We start from the raw sequence: 25,633 nt of genomic DNA on the forward strand, positions 1-25,633 counted from the left end.
CTGCAGACGGTCGTCGAGGCCAGTTTCCTCCCGTGGGCGTGCAGGGGCGTAAGGCCCCCTTCCACGCCTGATGTTTTCTGAGTCTGAAAATAATTGATAGTGATAGTTAGATCCCAGAAGCGTACCTGTGAATGTTGGATTTTGAGCAAGGTGAGGTTTGTCACTGACCCTCTGTGTTTACTGAATTGACCTGAAACAGCTTGGCCGCCAGGTGTCACAGGCAGCCAGTTGCATTGACGTCGGCCATGGCTGGTGGCCTGCCTGAGTTATGTAACAGTGGTTCCCACTGTCAGCTGCGGCCTCGGGGCCAAGTCCAGAGAAACTTGGCTACACTTCACAGACGCTTTTAACACCCAGCAATGGCAGGGACGTGGTGTGGATCATGGCGGCTTTAGGGGACCCATGAGCTGTGACACAAGCCGCCCTTCACGCAGATGACAGACCACAGATGCTTCATCACCAGGGAGACATTCTTTACTGGACTCGACAGGCCTCGCAAAAGGAATGGGGTGAGGAGGGGAGACTGGAAGAGAGCACAAATCCTGTCTCTGGCTCTGATCCCGCTCTGTCTCCGCCGAGCAGGCTCAGCACGCGCGTTTTCAGTAACTCTCAGCTGTTGTTTAAAGTTTGCAGCTGTCCCTGTAGCTGTCCGTGTTTTTCTTGCCATGATCGTATAGTGGTTCGTACCCTGCACTGTGTGCAGCTGTCCACGCTTTTCTTAATATTAAGTGCTTTTCTTACTGAAAACTTTTTTTAAAGGGAGCCCATGTTTCCCTCTAGGCCAGCGACTGTGCTTGTCCTCTGCTGGGCAGTTTAGAGAGCCGTTAGGCGGCGACGTGGCCGCTGGCAGGGGCCCCCCTCCCTAGTGGCCGGCCACCCCCCTGTTGACAGGTTGCTCTGTCAGAGAGACGGAAGCGACCCCCTCTGCCGGGACAAGACGATCCAGCAAGAGCCAGTGCAGCGGCACGGTGTCCCCGCCCGTGGGAGACACCCCAGTGCCGGCGTCCCGGGGACGCGTCCCGGTTTGGTGTCAGATCCTGGCCGTGCAGGCGGCGCGGCTGCGGGCCCACCATGTGCGCGCCTTGTCCGTGCGCGCGCCTCCTCCGTGTGCGCGCCTTGTCCGTGTGCGCGCCTCCCCCGTGCGCGCGCCTCCCCCGTGCAGGCGCCCAAGTCTTCATTCGTGCGCGCCTCCTCTGTGCCCGCGCCCAAGGCTTCATTCGTGCGCGCCTCCTCCGTGTGCGCGCCTTGTCCGTGTGCGCGCCTCCCCCGTGCGCGCGCCTCCCCCGTGCAGGCGCCCAAGCCCTCATTCGTGCGCACGGCCTCGATGTCCTTCCAGTCGGACCCTCCCAAGTGCATCTGAGTTGAAGTGGTCTCGCGGCCAGTGTGGGAGGGCCTCTGTTTCCTGGCCGCCCGCATTCCCGGCCCTCCGGGGCTTTGAGGTATATTGACAGGCGTTGCTCTAACTGCCCATGTCAGAGCTTTGGGAGCCTCATCAGTCTCACGCTTCTCTAATTGACATCAATAATGCGTTTCCATCTGTCAATACTGCCTAATTGCCGGGTTATAAACAGTGAAGCTTCTGTGATAAGTCATGCTCGCTGCTATCTTCAGACATTAAGGCTTAAGGCTCCTGTCAATATTTTGATGTGCTATAAATTGTTTCTATGAGGGTTTTTTTCTCTTATGAGCAAGGAGGAGCTGTGCAGCAGGAGACAGAATTGAGTCAGTGTCGCCACGTGAAATCCAGTTGAAGAGGCAGACCATTCCAGTGCAAACACAGGACGGCTGTCTGCCAGGCCAGTGCAGTGCACTCCCGTAAAGCTGCATAGAGTCACTGTGCCTGTGAGCGCTGATGAGTCCCGAGGGCAACGTGTGTGCCAGGGCCCTGCCCAAGGGAGTTGGACCAAACGGTGGCGGATATTGCCAGGAAGGAGGACTTATTATCAGCTCGTTTTTCGGAACAGGAAGCTTGCTCAAGTCAAATCGTGACTTTGCAAGGCTGGGTCTCACCCCCAGGGCTGTTGGCATCCATGGCTGGACTCTTGACCTTTTAGGGACCAGCTCGACCAAACCCAAAGAGGGGGACCCAGTGTCAGAGCACCAGCTCCACGGCGTCTGCTACGCAGCTGGAGGCTCTGGGATGTCTGGCTTGGGAAAAGATGAGTTTGGAGGCTCCGGAAGTCTGTCCACCTGCGGGAGGGTTAGCCCTGGGGTCTGTGCATCCGACAGCGAGGCCAGCCCTCTGACCTGGTGGGAGGCACCACTGTGACCTGTAGCCACGCCGTCCGCAGCAATACCCGGGTCAACCGCTGCCCTTGGGCAGGTCACTTGGCCGCCATCTGTGCCCGTGTCCTCAGTCACGATGGGAGTGACGGCCATACCTGCTTAGTAAGCCTGTTGAGGGTTCATTGAGTTAATGCAGAAAAGTGCTTCTGATGGTATTGGGCATGTGGGGTGTGTGTTATAGGGTTTGCTGTTGTTTCAGTGTAAAGCCAGACTAGGTGTGCAGAAGAGTGCTCTAAAAACCATTCAATCTTTGTGCATTATTTCTGCAACTCTTTATGTACTAGACACTGTTCCAGACACTGGGATACAGCAATAAATGATAATAAATAAGAGATCCTGTCCCTGCCGCTACCCCCATGAAGCCTACATTCCGTGTTAGAGAGAAAGGAAGTTACCGTGTGAATCAGTGAAACACCCGTTCAGCACATGAACAAGCCGCGTTGAGAGGTGAGCCCCCAGCCCTTGCCTTGAGACCCTTGAAGACGTCCTGGCTGATGTCCTTGTGAGCAGGGGCTCCTCCTGAGGGCTTTCACAGGGTTCCTGACGTCCCTCTGCCAGAGAAGGTTAATGGACCATGCCTCCTGTGGTAGCACAGGAGCACCTGTCAGTAATTTAAAAACAAAGATGCATTAAGGCTGCGTGCACGAACGTCTCTTGCTGGTGATATTAGCAACTTAAAAAACGTAAGGTCTCCCAGCAGAAGCTACACCAAAACACCCAAGGCCGTTATATCTGAAGGCCAGGCCTCGCCCTTGGGCCTTGTTCCCGGCCCCTGGAGCTGTCCCATCCACCTCCACGGCCGCTGACCCGTCCTGTTCAGGTGGAAGTGATGCCCTTTAGATGTCGTTCACTGAAAGGCCTGTGGGAAGCGAACTCCTGTTCACTCAACAAAGGAGACGGTCTGAGAGGTGAACATACCACTCAGGGCCTGTGAAGTCTCAGGCTTCTGTGAGCTCTGCGTTTTGACTGAAGTGACTTCTTGGTTTATTAGGGTTGGGGCAAGGGGGTGGGACTCAACATTTCTGTATGTTAAAGTCCTTGCTGTAGTCTCATAAGGCCTGTGGTACTTGCTGACAGCGTTGCTGATGTTGCAGATTTAACTTTGAAGAGGTTCACGGCACCTTCAGAGTGCGCGCTCCACTCAGCTGCCAAGGTAGGCGCTGAGGCAGCTCACGGGCTGACGTTAACACTTGTCCGTCAGGCATATTTTTTCTGAATGAAAAGTAGCGAATCACTCTTCTCTGGATGGTTTTCTCCTTTAAGAAATTGTTTTACTTGAACTTGAGCAGCTTATGTAAAAGAGTGAATATTTGCCCTTTTCTTCATTTCACCAATGTTGACATTAGGTTGCAGACGTCACCCTACCTCTGTGGATGTCGGTCGGTATCTCCTTAGGACAAGGACATGTGTGCCGTTGCAGGGTGCCGTTTTCACACCTCAGAACTGGCATCGGTGAATGCTGGCTGACTCACAGTCCGTTTTCACACCTCCAGCCCCACTTTCATAACTGCCTCTGAGCCAGAACCCATTCAGGCCTCGAGAGGTGCATTCACTTAAGAGATGTAGTCACATCTCTTAAGTCTCCTTTGATGTGGAAGAGACCCTCTGCCTTTTTTCTTCCCCCAGCTTTCATGATATTGGCATATTTAGTCTAGACTGTTCTCAGTCTGAATCAGTCAGTGTGTCTCTGTTATGACGCTTGGAACAGACCCTTCGGCAGGAACCCTGAGTGGGTGATAAGGCTTCTCCCTTTCCAGCCGTCAGTAGCCCACAATGCCAGTGGAACCGGTATTGCTTTGTGCTCAGTTTGATCCTTTGTTAAAGTGGAGGCGAGATTTCCATTACAAACATCCCACGTCTCTTCGTGATTAATAAATAAACGGTTCCCCATCAGCCTTTCGCCCAGTGGTTTCCAGACCCATTAACACATCTTGCCTGAATCAGTTATTACCTCGTGGTTGCAAAAGGGTGACTCTTATAACCTCCTCAGCTGCTCCGAATCACTTGGGGCCCCTTGTTAATGACCATAAGCTTCAATTACAGTCAGGTGTGTTTCTCACTCATCTGTCTTGATTCTCCCAGTTTAGCAAACGCATGATCTTAGCCCAGGACTCAGACGGCTCCCTGCTGACCCACTCTGGGGGTTTGTCTTGGAGTCAGGTTCCGCCCCGGGTGTCACATGGCTCCACCGTTTCTCCTGGAGGCCTGGGGGTCGGCCTGACGTCAGAAGGACCTCAGATGGCTTCCGTGAGCTGCCTATCGGCAGCTGTTGAACCTGCCTGGAACTCAGACGTGAACGCAGAGGTGACGTGGGCTCGCCTTCGTCGCTCCCTGGGGGTCACAGCCGCGCCGGGGCTGCCGGCCTCCTCACCTGAGGTCTGCTCAGCATCTCACGGGCCTCGGGCCTCTCTTGCCTAGTGGTTTCTTTTTATGACTCCCAGCATATTTTATGTTAGAGCTTACCATGATGTGTTTCTTCTATCTCCCGGATGTTGACAATTATTCGGTTTCCTTTTCCTCCCTCTCCTGTTAGAGACATTGTGGCTATAAAAACCTTCACGTACATTCCTGGCTGTTTTCTTAAGACAAACTTCCAAAATTAAAATTACTGGGTTGAAGTGTGTATGTGTTTTTAAGATATAAACATAGTGCCTTATATCTGATATCACCCCCAGAAATGTGTCCGCCTCAAGCAGACAGAGTTCCGCAGGAGGTCTCTGGGTTTCGGGGAGCGGCCTGACGCTTCTGCAGGACGCCCCCCCACGCGGCTCTTTGAGGCCCCTCTGGCCCCTTCAGTCTGCCGTTTCAGGCGCGGCTTTAATCCGGATGAGCACCTGTGAGACAACGAGGGGTTTTTGGATTATTTGTTCATCAAAATGTGTGTGATCTCATCGTGGAGGTTCGTTTTTCAGGGGCAGGGTTGGGGTGTCTCGCGTTCACAATCGGCTCCTGCAGCTCTTCTGTTGCCTCGGCACACGGGGAGCCCTCTGCCTCCCCATCAGTCATTCACGCGTTTGAACTCCCGGAAGCGAACCAGGAGCAACCGTGGGGTGACGGCAGGTTTAGAGCTGCACCGGGGCTTGAATTTTCCCTTCTCAGAGGCACATCGGTTGTGTGATGTGACGTATTTGCAATTAGACCCCTGACCGACCAAGCCGCGGCTCTGAGCTGGCTTCTCCACGGGGCCCCGGAGGTCAGCGCGACACGGGGCCCGCGATGTGCTCCCGGGACTCCAGCCCAGGAACACCCCCCGGCAGGCACGGCAGCCCAGACAGGTCTTTAAATCTCTCTTTCAGCTGGGATAGAACATATTTGCCAGTAAATTCTTTTTACTGAGGAGAAGATGGGGATTTTGAGGTCACTGAGACCCACAGCTGCCCTCCTGCCCCGCGGCTGAGACATCAGCTCACGCTGTCTGCTGCGTCTGCTCCAGGCACTCACTGCTGGGCCGCTGAGACACGCACAGAGAATTTTTTTTTTTTTTAAACTGAATTATGTCCCAGGAAAGAGTCTGACCCAACATGCTTCCAAAGGTGTCAGAGGAAGGGGACTAATTTAAAAATGATGTTTTCTGACAGCTGATGTTTTCGGTCACGTGAGAAGTGGTCAGGTTATCATGCTATGTGTACGTGCACATGTGTATTTACATGTGTATATTTGGCTGGAAGGGGGGTGATTTTAAAAACATCTACTTCTGCTTCATCAACTACGATAAAGCTTTTCACTGTGTAGGTCACAGAAATGGGACATTCTTCATGAGGTAGGAGTCCCAGACCACCCCACCTCTCTCCTAGAAACCTGTATGCAAGTCGAGAAGCAACAGTTAGAACCAGTCATGGAACAGTGGACTGGTTCAAAATTGGGAAGGGAGTACGAGAAGGCTGTATGTTGTCAGCCTGCTTAAACTTACATGCAGGGGCTTCCTGGGAGGCTCAGTGGTAAAGAATCTTTGTGCCAATGCAGGAGACACGGGTTTGATTCCTGGGTTGGAAAGATCCCCTAGAGAAGGAAATGGCAACCCACTCCAGTATTCTTGCCTGGGAAATCCCATGGACGGAGGAGCCTGGCGGGCTGCAGCCCACGGGGTCACACAGAGTCAGACATGACTTAGTAGCTAAACAACAGCAGACAGTGCACCCTGCAGAACGCTGAGCTGAATGAGTCACAAGCTGGAATCAAGATTGCTGGGAGAAATATCGACAACCTCAGACGTGCAGATGGTACGGCTCTGCAGAAAACAAAGAGAAACTAAAAACCCTCTTGATGAAGGTGAAAGAGGAAGAGTCAAAAGGCTGGCTTGAAACTCAACATTAAAAAAATGATCATGGCATCCTGCCCCTTCACTTCATGGCAAACAGAAGGGGGAAAAGTGGAGATTGTGACAGATTTTATTTTGTTGGGCTCCAAAATCACTTCAGTCAGTGACTGTAGCCATGAAATTAAAAGACACTTATTCCTTAGAAGGAAAGCTATGACAAACCTAGGTGGTATATTAAAAAGCAGAGACATCACTTGGCTGACAACAGTCTATAGTCAAAGCTGTTTTTTCCAGTAGCCATGTACGGATATAAGGGTTGGACCATTAAGAAGACTGAGCACCAAAGAATTGATGTTTTCAAATTGTGGTGTTGGAAAAAATTCTTAAGAGTCCCTTGAACAGCAAGGAGATCAAACCAGTCCATCCTAAAGGAAATCAACCCTGAGTATTCATTGGAAGGACCAATGCTGAAGCTGAAGTTCCAATACTTGGCCAGCTGATGCAAAGAGCTGACTCATTGGAAAAGACTCTGATGCTGGGAAGGATTGAGGGCAGGAGGAGAAGGGGGCAACAGAGGGTGAGATGATTAGATAGCCTCACCAACTCAATGGACATGAGTGTAAGCAAACTCTGGGAAATAGTGGAGGACAGAGGACCCTGGCATACTGCAGTCAGTGGGGTTGCAAAGAGTCGAACATGACTTAGGGACTGAATGACAGTTTTAATTAAATAGCATTCAATTAAATTTTAAGTGTCAGAGACTGTCAAAGTCTTCATATTCAGCTGATTATTGCTCATTAAGATTGTTCAGAACAGGGGCATCACTACTACAGATACCAGATGAATTTTTTTCTAAATGAACTTTTCCTAGTGTTACATTGGACTAAAGTTCATCTATATGTAAGGAAAGCATTTAATGTCAAGGCTATTTAAAAGTGTTGAGGATTTGTAATTTGAGGCAAACTGTTTAAAAAAGCAAAACAAAACTCAAGGAAATCAATTATTTTGCATCAACTCAGGAATTTATTACAACTCCAACATACTTATTCCATGTGCTTCGCATAATGCTTCATAATTCCAAGATAAACTGAGAACTGATTGCAAAAAATCCTATGAAGAAATTAAAGCAAGGAAGAGTGGGCTCCCTCCCTGTGGAATCTGAGGCAGATTACCGCACAAGGGCCTGGACTCAGGTCTGGTTCTGCCGTAACTCGCTGAGGACCTCGGGGAGAGTACGTCAACTCTTTGCCTCTGTCTAGTCCGCAGCGATGTCAGTATCAGTCTGCTTTTCTAGCCCAGGAAAAACGTGCTTTGGGTCAGAGCAGCTTCTGTTGTGTAAAGAATTATTGAACACAGTAGCACTCTAATGAAAATGCTTCGGTCTGGGGACAACAGTGATTAGATTCATAGATTAAATGAAGCACATATTGATTTCTTAGGTGATGTCGCCACCTCTGTGGATTGTTTTTGTGTTTTTTTTTCTCTTTTTTGTGCTTTTTGAGCTCTCTGCTGTCACCACAACCATCATAGAAAAATGTAATATCTTTTTAAGAAATGTGATCATCAGCAGACCCGAGTTACGAGCAGCACTTTGGTTGGCTCTGTCCAAGGCACCATCAGAGCACAGTGCTGAGCGCTTCACAGTCGCCGTAAACTCACGTAGAAATATAGGGGCTCATTGATCCTCCATGGCTGTGATTGAGAAGGAGAGCCTGTTCAAGTCAGCAATCTGCTTTCAAAGCCCAGGTTGTGATCTTAGGCTCTCTACTTAGTTTCTCTGAGACGCAGTAAAAAGGAGGCTGTTGAGATGGAGATAGTATAATAATGTTACATAGTCTAGAAGTCCAGAGTCAGGTAATAATTACATGTAATAGGGCACTGGAAAACTGTAACGTGGAAGAGTTCTAATACTGATAATAAATCACATTTTTTTGAGCACGCACTTTGTACCAGGCTCTGTGCTAAATGATTTACCTGCACCGTTTCAGTTAGCCTTCCAGCCAATACTTCGAGATGAGGAAACTGCCTTTTAGGGCAGTTCATTAACATACCCACTGTGGCCCTGCCCTCCTAAGTCAGGGAGGTAGAGAGAGCCTGGCTTTAAAGCACTGTAGATAGGATTTTCATGACCATGTGTTAAAAAAGGGGAACAAGAAGCATCTTGTGACTTACTGGCTAGATAACTTGGAGGGGGTTTTGGTTTTGTTTTCTTTCTTGAAATTTATATTAATTTCCTTTTCTTTTTTAAAAAATATTTATTTATTTATGTGTTTGGCTGTGCCATGTCTTAGTTGTGACATGTAGGATCCACTTCTCTGACCAGGGATCGAACCCAGTCCCCCTGCATTGGGAACGCAGAGTCTTAGCCACTGGACCACCAGGGAAGTCCCCTACTTTTCATATTTTAAATCAAAGTAATCATTGTCCAGATGAGACACGTACAGGCAAAAAAGGAAGTTGCTCTCCTCCTCCTGCTCTCCTGGCTCTACCTCTCACTTCCCATGTGACATTCCAGCGCCGCCTTCCAGAATTCCCTGCGCGTTCGAGGTGGTGTCGTGGGTGTGTGCACTCTTGTTAACTACTAATGGTGTTCCACAGTGTGACCATGTTGTCATTTACCTGGCCCCTTACTGCTTACATGACATTGGTCTCAGCTTTTTGCCATTATGAGCAGGGCCAGAGTAGACATCCTAGCACCTACATCTTTATTTAGGACAAAGCCCGAAGGAGTGAGCCTTAAAAGCATAGACCCCCATCCGCACGCTGCCCAGCAGCTCCCCGTTCCAGAAGCCTGTCCTCACCCTCACCCTTCAGCCCTGAGAACAACAAGTGTTTTCATCTTTATCAATCCAATTTGTGAAAGACAGTGTCTCTTTAGTTATGGGTCAAGTGAAGGATACTTTATGTATGTTAACCGTTTATCCCTTCTATATTAATCAGTCTTATTGTTTATTTTCGTGTTTGTCACAAATGTGTGTTTCCCATTTGTCGTTTGTTGTTTACTTTGTTCACCACTTCTTTATACAGAAGATCTTAATTTCTGTGTAGCTACATTCTGTTTCATTGCCTCTGCATTTACATCGTGCTGAATTCCCAGCCCAGGATTATAAAAGTTCTCTTGTACTTTCTCCTGGTGCTTCTATAGATGCTTTTTTATTTTTAACTTTTGATGTACTGAGAATTTATCTTGGCCTAAAAATGGACTTTTTCCAAAATGATAACCCCTTATCCCAGTACTGTTTATTAAAGAAGTAGACATGTCCGTCTGTGGAACTTGTCAGGCGAGAAGACCCTCCGAGCCTCCCTTACCTGGTGAAGAAGCAGTTATGGTTCTGCTTGGGCTCAGGTCTCGTGTCCTCCCCGGGAGCCTGCTGCTTCAGGCCTCCCTTGCAAGACAGTCCATCCTGCCGCCTCCAGGATGCCCTGGACTCCCTGCCCCCTCCCGCAGCTCTCACAGCCCCGCCCGCCCCCAGGCTGGACCCCAGCTGTCTGGAGCAGCTCCTCCAGAGGCCCGGGTTCCTCACTGCCGGGAGCCCCCGTCTGCCTGCCCTCATCCTAGTGCCTCAGTGCGTCTGACCCTGTGATCGTGCTCCGAGGGCGCTCATCCTCCGAGCCCCTGCCCCTCCTACCTCCTGCAGCCCTGCTCTTCCCTGGGATCACCGCCGCCCCTGACCCCTGAGGACAACCCCCAGGTGTGTGTTCAGTGGTCACAGCCCCCTGCGCACAGACAGTGCAGTGAGGCCTGCTGTGGGCCCTGAGCCGCCCCTCACCCTCCAGCCCGGGGTCTGCGGGCCCTGAGCTGCCCCTGACCCTCCAGCCCGGGGTCTGTGGGCCCTGAGCCGCCCCTGACCCTCCAGCCCGGGGTCTTGGGAGCTGCTGCGTCTCTCCCAGCCTCCTCGAGGCTCTGCCTCTCCTGCTGGACCTTGGGTTTCCACGGGTGGAGACTGGATGCAGCGTATTTACATTAGACTAGAGTTTTCCTTACGGAGGGCTCTCTCTGTGTCGAGTGTTAGACTGTGGACTTTGTATGGCTCATCTCTGACAAAGGAGTTGTGTGTTTGGATTCACTTTTTATTTCGACCCAGAGCAATCTGAGCCAAAACCCACCCCTTCCTGTGTCTGTCAGTCTGTCTCCAGTACTCTCTAGAAGGGAGGCTGTGTCCTCAGGGAATCCTCTTTGCGGCCATTCTCTCTGCCAGGGCCCTTGCCCTCCACCACGCCAGCTACCCGGCTCAGTCAGCCCCCGCATGCCAGGCTCTCACGGACCCTAGGAACTCCAGGTGGTCAGACAGACCCTGCCCCCAGCAGCTGGCGGGGGGCTGTTGTCATGAGGAGACGTGGCAGGAGCAGGGTGCGGGGGACAAAGCTCCCGGAGCGCCAGCCAAGGAGCACGCGGGTGCTGCCCACGGAGGGCCCGGGCGCCGGTGCGGAGCAGGGGTCAGAGGCGAGCCAGGGGCTCCTGGGAGCTCGCATCCCACGCGCGGGCTCTGTCCTGAGGGCGGGCCCTGAGGCCCAGCCGAGCTGGGACAGGACTGTGGCTGTTCTGTGCACTCGGGCAGCTCCCTGCCGCCCTCTGGAAGCCCCCGGGGAGCAGAGGCTGTCTCTTTACCACGAGAACTTGAGCGCCTGGTCCACAGCGCACGCCCAGCGGGGCTGGTGGGCAAATGAGCGCGCATGAATGGAATGCAGGGGATGTGATCCAAGGGTCTCCTTTCCCTTAAGGGCACGAACTCAAGAACTAATTATACCTTGTTTATTTTCTTTATAGAATCAGACCCATTTTCCAAACACCAGATGGCTTAAATTAATTTGTTAAAATGGTAATAAGGTTGATCCTTATAAAACATGAGCAAGTCCTTTTTGTTTTTGCAGGGTTTTTACAGCAGCTCCACAGAGTAAAATCAACTCTTAATAGAAGCAGGAACACCAGGTTGTCTAATATCTATTGGCTTCTAAGGGGGGAGAATTTTATAAAGCTTTTTTCCTTGCAAGAGAAAAGGAAAGAGGAGAGACTATCCATTTATAACTTTGACCCTTTTATGGTAAAAAGCCACTCGCATCCTGCTTTAGTCTTTGAAATTTGCTTATTTTAATATGCTGCCCCTACAGTGTGGACATCTAAGAGCGTGTATGCAGGTATTTCCCTGGTGGTCCAGTGGTTCAGACATCTGACTCCCCACGCAGTGGCACAGGTTCAATCCCTGGTCAGTGGGGCCAAGATCCCACATGCCACGCAGCCAAATAAAGTACTTGAATTAAAAGAAAAGCTATACACAAAAAAGCGTTTGTCTTCAATGCAGGCCAGTCTGAGGACAAAAAAAAAAAATAGATGAGATTACCCTCTTAGTCCCTTCTGTTAACACTTTTGATACATAAGTAAATAAGGCTTTTGGCTATTATTCTTAAGAACTCAAGCAGAGCTTTAAACAGGATCCAGGCTTTCTTAGTCTCCAGATTTGTTTTCCTGCCTCCTGTGTATTTCTCCTCTTGCAGTCAGAAGATGAGAAATGACTGCTTCTAACCACACACATGATTTAGCAGCTCTGAAGAGAGAGACGCAAGCTCTGGCCCGCAGCTCAGGACAGAAGACTCTACGGGCTGAGCAGGGCCACTCCAGCACCCAGGATCTTTCAGCCGCATCATAGTGGTACACATTGACCCCTTGTTTTCTTTATTCTTTTGGCTGCGCCAAGCACCATGTGGGATCTTAGTTCCCCAACCAAGAATTGAACCTGCGCCCCTTACACTGGAAGCGTAGAGTCTTAACCACTGGACCATCGGGACGTCCCTGTTGATCTTCGGATAGGAAGCTTTTCTTTACTATATATCGTTCCAAATATAGTAATGATAATAATCGCTGCCATTCGTTCTGCTTCTTACATGCCTGTGTAGCCTGTTTTCACTAAGGCTGAACAGGCGTGGTGCATGCCACCCACAGCTGAGCATCCAGCCCCCAGCCCCGCGGCCGTGAGGGTACTGTCTGGGTGGGACGCTCGGGGAGCCCTCATCTGTGCATCCCGGGAAAGGGGGGCCTTCAGAGCAGCATGTTGGATGCTCTCCTGGCTGCAGCCATTAGCCCTTAGGCCTTGGATTTCCAGCTAGAGGCCCGGTTCGCGGACGCCCTTCTGAATCAGTATACGTGTAGACTGAGCCAGGAAGGAAGGGAGGGAGGAGAAGCCTTCGGGACTGAAGTAACACATGTCCCAGGCACTCGCCCCTCAGGTCGGAGATTTACACTTTCATTATGGTTTCTACAACTGTGTGTGGCAAATACTAGATGATAAAAATAAAACATGATGTGCAGACTAGATCTTCCTATGATAAAAATCTCTGTAACATAGAATATTCCCCACTGCCGGGTTATGGCCTCCTTGAAAACTGATGGATTTTAACTAAAGAATATAGATGGTCCATCGATGTGGGGCAAACTGTGATCTGACTAATAATTTAAGGTGTTACTCGGCCATGCTGGTTAGTGTGCTCTGCGCACTATCGGAAGAACCTAAATCGAGATCCCTGAGTGGGGTCACATCCCTAACACACATGCTCAGGCTTGTAGCTCTGAGCAAGACGTCCTGGACAGACGCGTGGCCCCAGCCACCCTGCAGCGAGAGAGACGCTCAGGCACGCCCGTGAAGGAGGCGCCTCTAGTGTCCAGGGCTTACGGCCACGGCCAGGTTTATTCTCAGTTCAGTCCTCACTCCATTAATCTTATACATCTAGTAATTGAAACTTGAAAGTGGGTTTTTGCTAAACATTTGCACATTGATTAAAAGCTAAATTATATTTCCTCAACCAAATTAAAAACCAGTTTTCAATCTCTTACAGGGGCTTCTCTTAAATTCTCCAAACGCCTTAAAAAGTAGCAGACACAACAGAGAAAATAGTCCTTACAGAACCAGTTCTTATGCTTACTACAGTTACTAAACCTGTTATAAAACATCAACAGTTTCGGTGTAACTCAAATCTTCATTATTTCTATACAACATCCTAGGGTTTCAGAATGTCACATTAATTAATACCTTTCTCAGTTTTAATAATAAAAAGAATGCCTGAATTTTAATAGTAAAAAGAATACCCTGATGCCCATTCAGGGTACTGGTCACCAATCTGAGCTGCCTTGTTGTGGGTAAAGTTCACTTGTTCCTTCATTGCTACTGTGTGAGAGTGTGTGGGGGGGGGGGGTGAGTGTGAGAGTGTGTGTGTGAGAGTGTATGTGAGTGTGGGTGTGTGAGAGTGTAAGTGGGAGAGTGTGTGTGTGTGTGAGTGGGTGTGTGTATATGTGAGAGTGTGTGGGTGTGAGTGAGTGTGTGTGTCACTTTGCTCAGTGGGAATGCTGTTAGCAACAGGGAACCAAGAGGATCCACGTGGAGCCAGAAATGTCCTCTGGGAGATGCCGGCCACCTTGGTATTGTCTAGGTTCATCCAGCAAACAGGTGAAAAGGCAGACCTAGAGCTCCAAGGCCTCTTGGGCGGGAGGCCTGCGTTTGGAAGGCGTCTGATGAGAGGTGAAGCCCTGAGACTGGGCCGTGTTGCCTCAGAGGAGCAGGCGAAGCGTGGGGGAGAGTCTGGGCGTGATAGGTGCCCGTGTCCCGCGCTCAGAGCAGCAAGAGGCCTCCAGGAGGTGGCGGCGGGAGGCCACTCCAGCTTCACGGGAGGGGGCATTGGGGAGGGCCGGCGCGGGCCAGAGGCAGAGGCGCCGAGTCGGAGGGGAAGGCGGCGGTGAGGGCAGAAGGCGCCGCACTGCGGTTCGGGGGCCTGGGGAGCAGGAGACGGGTCCCTCCGGGGTTTCTGTGAGGATGCAAGGGTTTTGTTGTGTTTGCTGACGAGGAGGAGGGAGCCACTGCAGGAGACACGGAGGAGAGCCTGAATGGAGCGGGGTCCTGGAGCCGCCGGGAAAGCGCTTCCTGAAGGAGCCCACGTGCTGCTGGGGAGGCGGGAGAGGAGGGTAGACTGAGAGACGTGTGGGACAGCTCCGCGGCAGAGAAGGAGCTGAGGCTCACATGTTCTTTTTCCTACTTTGTCATTCGTCCTCAAAAAAAAAAGCATAATTATGTGGACAATACCAAAGAATGCTCAAACTACCGCACAACTGCACTCATCTCACAGGCTAGCAAAGTAATGCTCAAAATTCTCCAAGCCAGGCTTCAACAGCACGTGAACCGAGAACTTCCAGATGTTCAAGCTGGATTTAGAAAAGGCAGAGGAACCAGAGATCAAATTCCCAACATCCATTGGCTCATCGAAAAAGCAAGAGAGTTCCAGAAAAACATCTACTTCTGTTTCATTGACTACACTGAAGCCTTTGACTGAGTGGATCAGAACAAACTGTGGAAAATTCTTAGAGAGATGGGAATACCAGACCACCTTACCTGTCTCATACAGGGAAACCTGTATGCAGGTCAAGAAGCAACAGAACCAGGCATGGAACAACAGACAGGTTCGACATTGGGGAAGGAGTATGTCAAGGCTGTATATTGTCACCTTGCTTATTTAACTTATATGCAGAGGTGACTCAGACAGTAACGAATCCACCTGTTCGATCCCTGGGTTGGGGAGATCCCCTGGAGGAGAGGATGGCAGCCCACTCCAGTATTCTTGCCTGGAGAATCCCCATGGACGGAGGAGCCTGGTGGGCTACCGTCCACGGGGTCGCAAAGAGCTGGATACGACGGAGTGACTGAATACAGCACAGCGACAGAGCACATCATGCGAAATGCCAGCCTGGACGAAGAGCGAGCCGGAATCGAGATTTCCGGGAGAAAGATCGGTAACCTCAGATATGCAGATGACACCACCCTTATGTCAGAAAGGGAAAAGGAATTAAAGAGCCTCTTGATGAAGGTGAAAGAGGAGAGTGAAAAAACTGGCTTAAAACACAACATTCAGAAAACTAAGATCAGGGCATCTGGTACCATCACTTCATGGGAAATAGTTGGGAAAGCAATGGAAACAGTGACAAACTTTATTTTCTTGGTCTCCAAAATCACTGTGGACGGTGACTGCAGCCATGAAATTAAAAAATGTTTGCTCCTTGGAAGAAAAACAATGACATCTAGATAGCATGTTAAAAAGCAGAGACATTACTTTGTCTATAAAGGTCTGTATAGTGAAACCTATGGTTTTTCCAAAAGTCATGTACAGATGTGAGAGTTGGACAATAAAAAAGGCTGAACGCCAAAGAATTGATGCCTTTGAACTATGGTGCTGAGAGACTCTTGAGAGTCCCTTGGACAGCAAGAAGATCAAACCAGTCAACCCTAAAGGAAATCAACCCTGAATATTTAGTAGAAGGACTGATGCTGAAGGTAAATTTCCAATACTTTGGCCACCTGATGCAAAGAGCTGACTCATTGGGAAAGACCCTGATGCTGGGAAATTTGAAGTCAAAAGGAGAATGGGGTGGCAGAGAATGAGCTGGTTGGATGGCATCACAGACTCAGTGGACATGAGTTTGAGTAAACTCCTGGAGATGGTGAAGGACAGGGAAGCCTGGTGTGCTGCAGTTCACGGGGTCACAAAGAGTCAGACATGACCGAGCAACTGAACATCAATGTAATGACATCAGCAGTTTCTTTTATACTTCTGTTTTTCTTAGCATGCAAATTCATTCGTCTTACGTGGTCTCAATTCTTTCAAAAAATTTAAAAAGCATATCTCTCTGTGCACAGTTCAGATTGTAGGACTGTCATGTGATGCTTGAGAAAAGTTGGGAAGGCTCTGTTACAGTAGCTTGAGAGAATATGAGGGGCTGCGTTGAGAATACGTCCGAGGAGTTCTGAGGGCAGAGGAAGTTAGGGAGACAGGTTCGAGTGGGGTGTGTGAGCCAGGGTGACAGCGCAGACGCCGCCAGGCCTGCATACGCCCCAGAGGAGCGAGGGGACAGGGAAGCCCAGTGGGCCCCCCGGACAGCGGCAGAGGGCAGTCAGGACGCAGTACAGCTCTGGGAGGAAGTCGGGACTGTCTCCGTGTACTCCTGCCCCGCGGTACACGGTGCCACTGAGAAGTGGGGTGAGCGGGCCCCGAAACCTCACGATGCAGAGCTTCCGGGGCCCTGGGCCACAGGCCCGTAGAGCCACGAGTAGCTGGCTGCTGGGAGACCTGGCCTTCTCAGCTCAACCCAGTAAGTAGCTCTGCTTACGTAGCTGAATCGTCGTTTCTGTTGAGACTTAGCTTGTGTTTCTCTACCTAAGAACCTGTGCTATGAGGCTGGTAGTGAAGGAAACCAATGAGCCTGTGTGGCTGGCATGATAAGACTTCATCTGGTGTAGTCACATATCCTGTGATTAAGCTAAGTAAGAAATTAATGGTCAGCAGAGCCAGAGCCAGCAGCATGCCGCAAGTACGATGCAGCACGGTGTTATAAAATTCACCTTGCACGGCTGTTCCTCCAAAAATTTAAATCTAGAAATACCTACAATCCAGCGATTCCACTTGTGGTTCTGTGCCCAGAAGACTTGAGAACAGAGACTGGAAGAGCTGTTCATGCCCGTGTTCATAGCACCGTCCTTCGCAGTGGCTGAAAGGTGGAAACTTTAAATGATAAATTTTAGGTATAACCACAGTTTTATAAAAATAGAATAAATTCTTCTAAATAAATGGTATAAAAGGTAAATTTTACGTATGTTCTATCACAATAAAGGAAAAACCAACTTAGACCCTGGCTTTGAGCTACCAAGGGCTTTTCACTCCTTTTTATTTTCAATTATGCATTTAATTCTTACTGAGAAAAAAGCCCAAGAAGATCAAGATCTGTGTATCATTTTTAAATCACGAGTGTATAACCGTGGACGCATGCGTGTGTGTATCCACAGATGCAAATACGTGCTTTATTCCGCTTCCGCGCAGCACATGTGAGCTGCCAGCAACCAACTCCCTTAAGGAAAAGGAATTCTGTTTTAACCCTTTGCAGCAGGGAGGTACCACCAGAGGAATCTCTTTCAGCCCCACCCATTTTATTCATTTCTTCTCTTCTCTCTGGGTCAGAAAAGGTGACTGCAGAAAGCCTCTTAAAGCCAGGACGCCATGTAAGTGCAAGGCAGGCAGGCAACGGGCGCTAGGCCCCCAGCCCCCAGCTCCGCCGCACACTCAGAGCCGGCCACGCCTGCTGTCAGAAGCTCTGCCTTTTGAGGAAGTTCCGCGGAGGAATCCTGAACTGTGGTCCTCAAGAACCACATGCGGAGCTCTCCATCCAAACGTTGCTCTGAAATGACTCACCCGGGGGCCTGTCGCTCCAGAAAGCTTCCTTCTGCAGAGCTGCGTTCAAGTCCAGTTTCCCAGGCTCCTGAGAAAATTGAGTAGTGTCTCTTCTTCTTTCTGATTCTTCCTTCACCGTTAACTCTGAATCACTTAACTGTTTCCAAAAGGTAAATCTACCCTCGGAGGATGGCTCTCTGCCGACAAGGACGATTTGCAGAAGAGCCCTGAGCTGACTCATTCAGTAAACAATGAGCACCTGCTGTTGCCAGCTGTCCCGCTGGACACCAGGGGCAGGAGATGAGACGATTCCTGTCCTCGCTGTCAAGCTGCTGATTGTCTTAGCGGAAGACAGACGCTCTCACAAACCATTAACTATGCAATGAACAGCAATGCTGGGTGTGGTCGAGCAGGGGCCCAGGAGAGGAGTGGCTCTCAGAAGGGTTTTGAACAGAGACCTCGTCCCAGAATGCATTCTCCTCTCCCCGGAGGACAGTTCTGAGGCAGGTGTGAGGACTCTTCATTTCCTGACAGTCACTTCCCATCTCCTTACAAATGCATCTGACCACGTGCTCGCTTCGGCAGCACAAATACAAATGCATCTGACCTGCATGCGTGCTCAGTCTTGTCTGACACTTTGCAACCCCGTGGACTGTAGTCCATCAGGCTCCTCTATCCATGGGATTCTCCAGTCAAGAATACTGGAGTGGGTTGCCATTTCCGCCTCCAGGGGATCTTCCAGCCCAGGGATCTGACCGGAGTCTCCTGCATTGCAGGAGCATTCTTCAGCACTGAGCACCTGGGAAGCCCCATCTGACCTGGGATATTTTCGACAGTAGGGAACAGATAACTGCTCTCCGGTGATGACCTGGCCTTGAGCCCCACAGGCTGATCAAAGAAGATACATTATAGCATCTTAGAGCTCCAGCTGGATTTTATATTTTTGTTAGTCACTTAAGTAACTGGGTGCCATAAGGATGTGTTTGACAGCTGTGAGTAAAGAAAGGACTTGATAAAATGTCCCTTAAGGCAGAGCAGTGGGGCGGAAACAGCATGCCCCCCCAGCAAGACTACACAGAAGGGTGGGTCCTGAGGTGAACTTAACAAGCGTCCCTCACTCGGGTGGTAATTGTGTCGGCGCCAGAGAGCTTGTGTATCCCTGAATCCTTCTTTTCAAGAGGCAGTTGGGGGACTTCCCGGGTGGTCCAGTGGGTCAGGCTCCTGGCTGCCAGTGCAGGGGCACGGGTTTGATCCCTGTTTGGGGACCTCGCATGCCACACAGCACGGCTTTAAAAAACAAACAAACAAAAAGACAGTTGGTACTTAAAAGGAATCATTTTGGAGGACAGGACACGGGTTTTGTGGTCAGGTGATTTAGTTCCAAGCAAGAACATGCTTTACCAAGAAAATTTCTTTCTCAGCTCTTTAAGAATACATCAGCTATGCCATTTAAGGAAAGCCATAAAAAGGTATATTACTAGCAGAGAAATATGGAGTTGAAAAATTTCTAAACTCCTCTGAAAATGCTGCTGAAATTGGCATTTCAGTAGCGGCCACACCTGTCAAGCACACAGCGCTCCGACACACGAAGGCATGGAGATCTCAGTAGTCCTCCTGTTGTTATCGAATTAACACTTGTCCACGTTTCTCCTTCGTGTTGCCATTCTCAAGGTTTACACACATTTGTGGCATTTATACAGTAGGGGATATTTAAGATATTTTCCAATAACCCTAAACAAAATGAGTGCTGCTGCAGTATGTCATCTACGGCGCTAAAGAAGCAGGTGCCCGGGTACAGCCCTCTTGGATGTGACTGTGTGAAGGGCAGCTGGGGAAATACAGAGGAGGTTCCAGGCATCACCCCTCTGCCCCCGCACCTACGCAAGCCAAGTCATTCTCCCACCCTCGGGAATCTGAGATCCGTATTCAGACCAGGCCTTTGAGCCACTGTGAGATAGGTAATCACCTGACGTCATCCTTGTTTTCAGCGTAAAGATGGAAACCTCTTTTTCAGGAGAAAATCTGTCAGATCTTAACGTAAGCGAGCTTCCTCTGGTGCTTCAGCCCTCAAGCATGGAACAGCCAGGATTGGTTTCTAAACCGCACTGCTCGGAATGAAGACCAAACACCACCCGGTTAACCCCCTTCCCATCGGTTCCTGAGAAGAGAGCAGCATACAGCAGACCGGTGAGTGTTCAATTTAAAGTCTGGGACGCAGCTCAGAACCCACCAGAGGCTCGCTGACAGTCAGGCCTATAGCACAAAGGAAGCCGTGGCAGAGAGTTTCCGAGTGGTCCCCAGGCCCCGTTCCCGAGACCTGCGGCCGTCACCAGAACTTGGAAAACAGCCACCTTTCTGACTGTACTCACAGCTCTTGTGACTCGGGAATTTGATAGCGTGTAGTGCAGGTGACATGTCTGCCCCATGACGCCATCTCCAGTGGGAAGGTTAACCAGCTTTGGATGGCGCAGGCGGCTGGACGTGGACTCACCTGGAGGCTTCTTCCCGGCCGGGAGCAGCCACGGCCCTTAAACAGAACAGCTCCCTGCGGGCTCGCCACGAGGCCGGGAGCCCTGGCTGCACTTCTTACGCCGTGCTCGGAGCCGCAGAGAACAGGACACAGCGGCCTGGCCTCTGAGGACCTCGCCTCACAGGTTCCCCAGCCTCGCTTCCACCAGCCTCCATCCGGCACAAGTTCAGATTCAAGAGACGGGGACACTCCCGCCCGACAGCGCCCCCGCCCCCGCCCCATTCTCAGTGGCAGGAGTGTCTCAGAATCGGGGGCCTTGTTTTAAAACAACCCCGGGCCTTTGATTCGCTGACGGCCCTTAATCCTGGAGTCCTCAGAAGAATTGTATTCTAACTGTAGTCTGACTCTCCCCACCGCCCAGCTCCAGAATGGGAGCCTGGAGCGCCACCTGCACCTGGCGGGCTCCGGCAGAGACGAGAAGGCTGCGTTGGTGCAACGTTCCGGCAGCAGGCTCCTCAGCTGGCTGGGGAGCTGGTACCTTTTGAGGAGCAGCTGTTAGTTCCAGCTAAGGTGCCGTGAAGTCTGCATTTTCAGATCCTCCCATGTTCATGGGAAATTGGGGGGTTTTTTGTGTTGATTCACCCTGTTTTAAACACATGCTACGGGCCGGCCAAACCCTGTCATGGCATCTAATTTTGACCTCCGGATGCTCCAGGGTTCCGGGCTTGTGCTCCTGTCCACACTGGCTGTGAACCCCTCATAAAGGCCCAGAGCTCGCTGGACAAGGCATGCCCAAGGTCACACCGCACACAGAGGTCACGCTGGGTTCTGCAGCGCCCCCCTTCACATCCTGCGACCTTGGCACAGTGGCTGCAGAGCCTCCGGCTGAGAGTGTGGGTCCTTCTCAGTGAGCAGCAGGCCGCCTTCCCGGCCTCGGTCAGCGGCGCCCGGCCTCGGTCAGCCGTGCCCGGCCGCACCCAGGCAGGAGCTCATTGTGCGGTGCCCGTGACCCCTGCTGGCCGAGGAGCACACCACGCTGGGTAAAGCTGAAGAGGGAGGGTTGGCTTGTGTTTTATCTTCTCAGCTCTTCTCAGTGTTTGTTAGAATTTAAACTTGTCCTAAGCATATCTGTTTGAAATAGGGGCAGGAGAAATACATGTATGTTTATGGATATACTTCAGTTTAGTACTTGGGACCTTATAATGACTAATTATCACTGTAATGACAAAAGTTAAAGTGTCGGGAAAGAGACCAAGAAAAGGTTTCAGGACTCTCAAGCTGAAGGTTTGTTTCTCTTCCTGCTGTCCTTGACGCCATGTCATTGGCTGAGTTTCTCGCTGACCGCCTCCCCCCGAGAAGAAGCGGCCTAGGGGCCCTGGTCACACAGCGAGAAGCTCACCGAACCACCTTCATTTTCCTTTCTGTGACGGGTTTGTGGCAGCTGCCTGTGCGGGGTAAGTCTCTCTGGTTCTATCAGTCATCCCCTCTGGGGGAGCCGGGCATGGGAGAGACGGATATCCACCTCCTGTTAACTACAGTAATTGTAAAGGGGACACTGCTCTTAGTAACCTGTCCGGGGCCCTTGGAGCAGGTGAGATTGGTTGTTGTACTCTTGATGGTGGTAAAAGTTTAATGATTGTTTTCCATATGCTGTAGAGCTTTCCTTCTTCCCCGTAAAGATGGTGAGGTCTAAACACAGGCAGCTGCTTGTAGCAGACTCTTTACTTCTCCTTTAGCCTCCCTTTTACAAAAGAGAGAGAGAGAAACATAGAAATCAGAGAGACTCTCTGGAAAAGCTCGGGTCTCACCATACAGCTCTTGAGGGGCAGGGCCGTCGGGCGTCCTGGGTCCCAGTTCTCCGCTTCCAGACCCCGGCAGCGGTCACGCAGCTTCCTCTTTGGAAACCCCACGTGCCCCCACCTTGGCACAGGTCCTTCCATCTGTAGTTTCTGTATCAGTTGGCTGACCTCCTTACTTCATGGAACCTGGGCCTGCCAGGATCTGCCCGCCACCCCTGGGACACCTTCCTGCTAAAAGCAGCTCTGGAAGCAGACTGCTGGGTTTTGAGAGCTTTATGATCTGCCTCTTCACCAGATGGATTTCCCTTTGGCATATGTGTTTAAATGTGAGCCCTGCACTCAGAAAAACTGACCATAGACGGTGACTAGCCCACAGTAAGCACTCAGTAAAGAGTAAATTTATAAATTAAAAAAGCTTGAAATAGCTATGGGTTTTCCAGTAGTCATGTACAGATGAGAGAGTTGGAACACAAAAAAGGCTGAGTGCCAAAGAATTGGTGCTTTTGAATAGTGGTGCTGGAGAAGACTCTTGAGAGTCCCTTGGACAACAAGGAGATCCAACCAGTCCATCCGAAAGGAAATCAACCCTGAATATTCATTGGCAGGACTGAGGCTGAAGCTGAAGCTCCAATACTTTGACCACCTGATGTGAAGAGCGAACTCCCTGGAAAACACCCTGATGCTGAGAAAGACTGAAGGCAGGAGGAGAAGGGGGCAACAGAGGATGAGATGGTTGGATGGCATCACCGGCTGAATGGACATGAGTTTGAACAAATTCCAGGAGATGGTGAAGGACAAGCAAGCCTGGCGTGCGGCACTCCATGGGGTCACAGAATTGGACGTGACTTAGGAACCAAACAACAATGAAGTATGATATATAATTGAAGGGAAGGGTTATAGTTATTAAGATCGCTTGTAACTCTCAAGTGCAGCGTCCATGATGCGGCTGGCGGTTCCTGTTCTGTGACTGATTCAGACTTGTGATGCCTCAGCCCTCCCCGTCTTGGGTGCTTACACAGTGGTGCTGCCACAGAGGGGGGATCCCTGGGCCAGCTCGGGGGGCATCTCAGAGGCTCATGCAGAAGAAGGTTCTAGCTCTCTGAGCAACGCCTAGGAGAGCATAGCTCCACAAAGAGCATGTGGCAGTGTTGGTACTTCTAACTGCTGTGCCGTATTTTAAAAAAAACGTGTAGCGGCACAAAGCACCAGAAATTTCATTACGTCTCTGGCAAATTCATATTGAAAGAAAGGACAGATGGTTGAAAACAGCCATAAAATATTCCATTACATGTCTGTGCACACCATTAGACAGTAGTTAGAGGTGTTATTAATGGGTCAGACTCACTTGGGGAGTCATGTGTCTGTAATGCACATTAAAACATGATGCTTCTGGTGTTTTTAATGTAATCAGGGCCAAAGACAAACTTGTCTTCCCGTGTAATTAGAAAACAGATTTATGGACAGTGGAGGAGCTGCCGTGCAGGCGGCTCCAGTCACCTGGGAGGTGATCGCGTGATCTAACGCCGAGGAGGGGGTGTAACGGGGCTGCAGCCCAGAGCTCACAGAGGCAGTGCACGGTGTGCGATCGGTACGTTCCGGGGAGACAGGGAAGAGGGCAAAGTATTATTTCTGAAGACCATCAAAAGCCCATTTTTTAAAAACCATCAATAACTAACCAATTTGTGAATGATGAATAAGTAATTTGAGCCTCTCACGGGCCTTGGCATGTCCTTGAGAATTAATACAGACGTCAGCGTTTGGACTTTGTGAGCACAAGGGTGATTGTGGTGTGTGGGCTACAGTCTTGGTGTATGTGTGAGACGATGGGGAGCCTTTTAGGCCAGATGTGGCCCCGGGGTGTGGTCCCCGCCCTGCAGAGTGGGATGCACAGCCCTGAGGGTCCAGGTGTCAGCATCCCGGAGTGATCGGTGCCTGGGGAGCGAGGCTGCCTTGGGGCACCCCACACTGAGAAACAGGAGGAGCCGCGGAATGGATCCTGCCTCAGAGCAGAGGACCGGCGGGAGGGCAGGGCTGGGACCCCTGCTCTGAGGGTCTCTGGCTCCGCGTATCTGCCCGTGCCCGCCCTTGGCGCTTCCTTTCTGCACGCTCTGAACTTGCTGCCCTTCAGGCCGCTCCTCCCCACGGGGCTAGCCCGAGTGTCAGCCTGCTTTCCCGGAACATGGGAGCGCGTGGGGGTGTAGCATGCTTTCACCTTTCACCTCTTCCACCGGAGGCTGACCCGTGGCTCCCAGGTGGGCCTGCACTCACCCAGTCGGAGGGTCGCCAGAGCCCCTCGGGGAGTGGGCAGGTGTGACTTCGCTATAGTACGCGACCTGGAGCTGCCGGTGCTGGCAGAGGTCCTGGCGGGGGTCCTCACAGGACGTCTGTGGGCTCCGTCGCAGGGGCGTGGTACTTTGTGCGTCCTGGACTAGAGGGTGATCACGTCTCAGTAAATTTCTCCCCACAGTCCCGTAAGGAAAGGACCTCTCCTTCCTGGTGACACAGCAGAGTGAGGGTGGGATTATAAATGAAGAATGAAAGTGGGATCCGTTGGACTCACAAGCAACTGTGAACATTTACTCATTTCTGATAACTTTAATTACTTATGCAGATATATGTGAGATTGAATCCAGAAGTCAAATATATTTAGTTATCAAAAAACAAAAAATCCCAACAAAGACAGGCCCAGGACCAGATGGCATCTCTGGTGAATTTTACCCTGCCCTTTAAAAGAAGGGCATTAAAAGAAGAACTAATGCCGGTCCTTCTCAAACTCTTCTCAAAATTTGAAGAAGACTGACACTCCCAAGTTCATTTTGCAAGACCAGTGTTACGCTGATACCAAAGCCAGATGAGGATATTGGTTCATCAGACCAGTATCCCCGGTGAATGTGAATATGAAAATTCTCATTAAAATGCTAGCAAACCAAATTCAACAGCACATTGAAAGGATAATTCACTGTGATCAAGTGGAATCCTTTTCAAGGATGCAAGGATGGTTCACCATATACCAGCCAATCAATGTGATACCTCACGTTACTATTAACAGAAAGAAAAAAATTCTTATGATCTGTCAAGAGACTCAGAAAAAGCATTTAACAAAACTCAGCATCTGTTCATGATAAAAATTTAACACATTGGGCATAGAAGGAACCATACTTCAACATGATAAGACACATGTGATAAGCCCGCTGTGAACGTCACACTCAGTGGAGAAAGTTTGAAATCTTTTCCTTTAGGATCAGGAGCAAGATAAGGGTGCCCACTCTCACCGTTCTTTTCAGCCCAGCAGTAGAAACCCTCGACAGTGCAATCACAACGACACTTTGCCCCTAAGCTTTTCCTAAGAACACCTGGGCTTCCCAGCTGGCTCAGATGGTAAAGAGTCTGCCTGCAGTGCAGGAGACGGGTTCGATCCCTGGGTCGGGAAGATCCCCTGGAGGAGGGAATGGCAACCCACTCCAGTATTCTTGCCTGGAGAATCCCATGGACAGAGGAGCCTGGTGGGCCCAGCCCATGGGGTAGCAGAGAGTCAGACAGCACTGAGCGACTTCGCTTTCCTAAGAACGTGCACGTTCTCCACTGTAGGCAGTGCCAGCGTCACACCTGAGACGGTCACCGGGG

General features: G+C 50.5%; 1 protein-coding gene and 1 long non-coding RNA gene across 3 annotated transcripts in view; both read left to right on the top strand.

Moving 5' to 3' along the window:
• Nucleotides 1–25,633, top strand: part of LYRM4 (LYR motif containing 4) — an 83,962-nt gene that overhangs the window by 31,401 nt on the left and 26,928 nt on the right. The window lies entirely within an intron of this gene.
• On the top strand, nt 15,008–15,390 carry LOC122697642. The gene is made up of 2 exons (XR_006342131.1): nt 15,008–15,054; nt 15,248–15,390. It is a non-coding gene; the product is annotated as an uncharacterized LOC122697642 (long non-coding RNA).

Source organism: Cervus elaphus, chromosome 7 (assembly GCF_910594005.1).
Source record: "Cervus elaphus chromosome 7, mCerEla1.1, whole genome shotgun sequence".
NCBI lineage: Eukaryota > Metazoa > Chordata > Mammalia > Artiodactyla > Cervidae > Cervus > Cervus elaphus.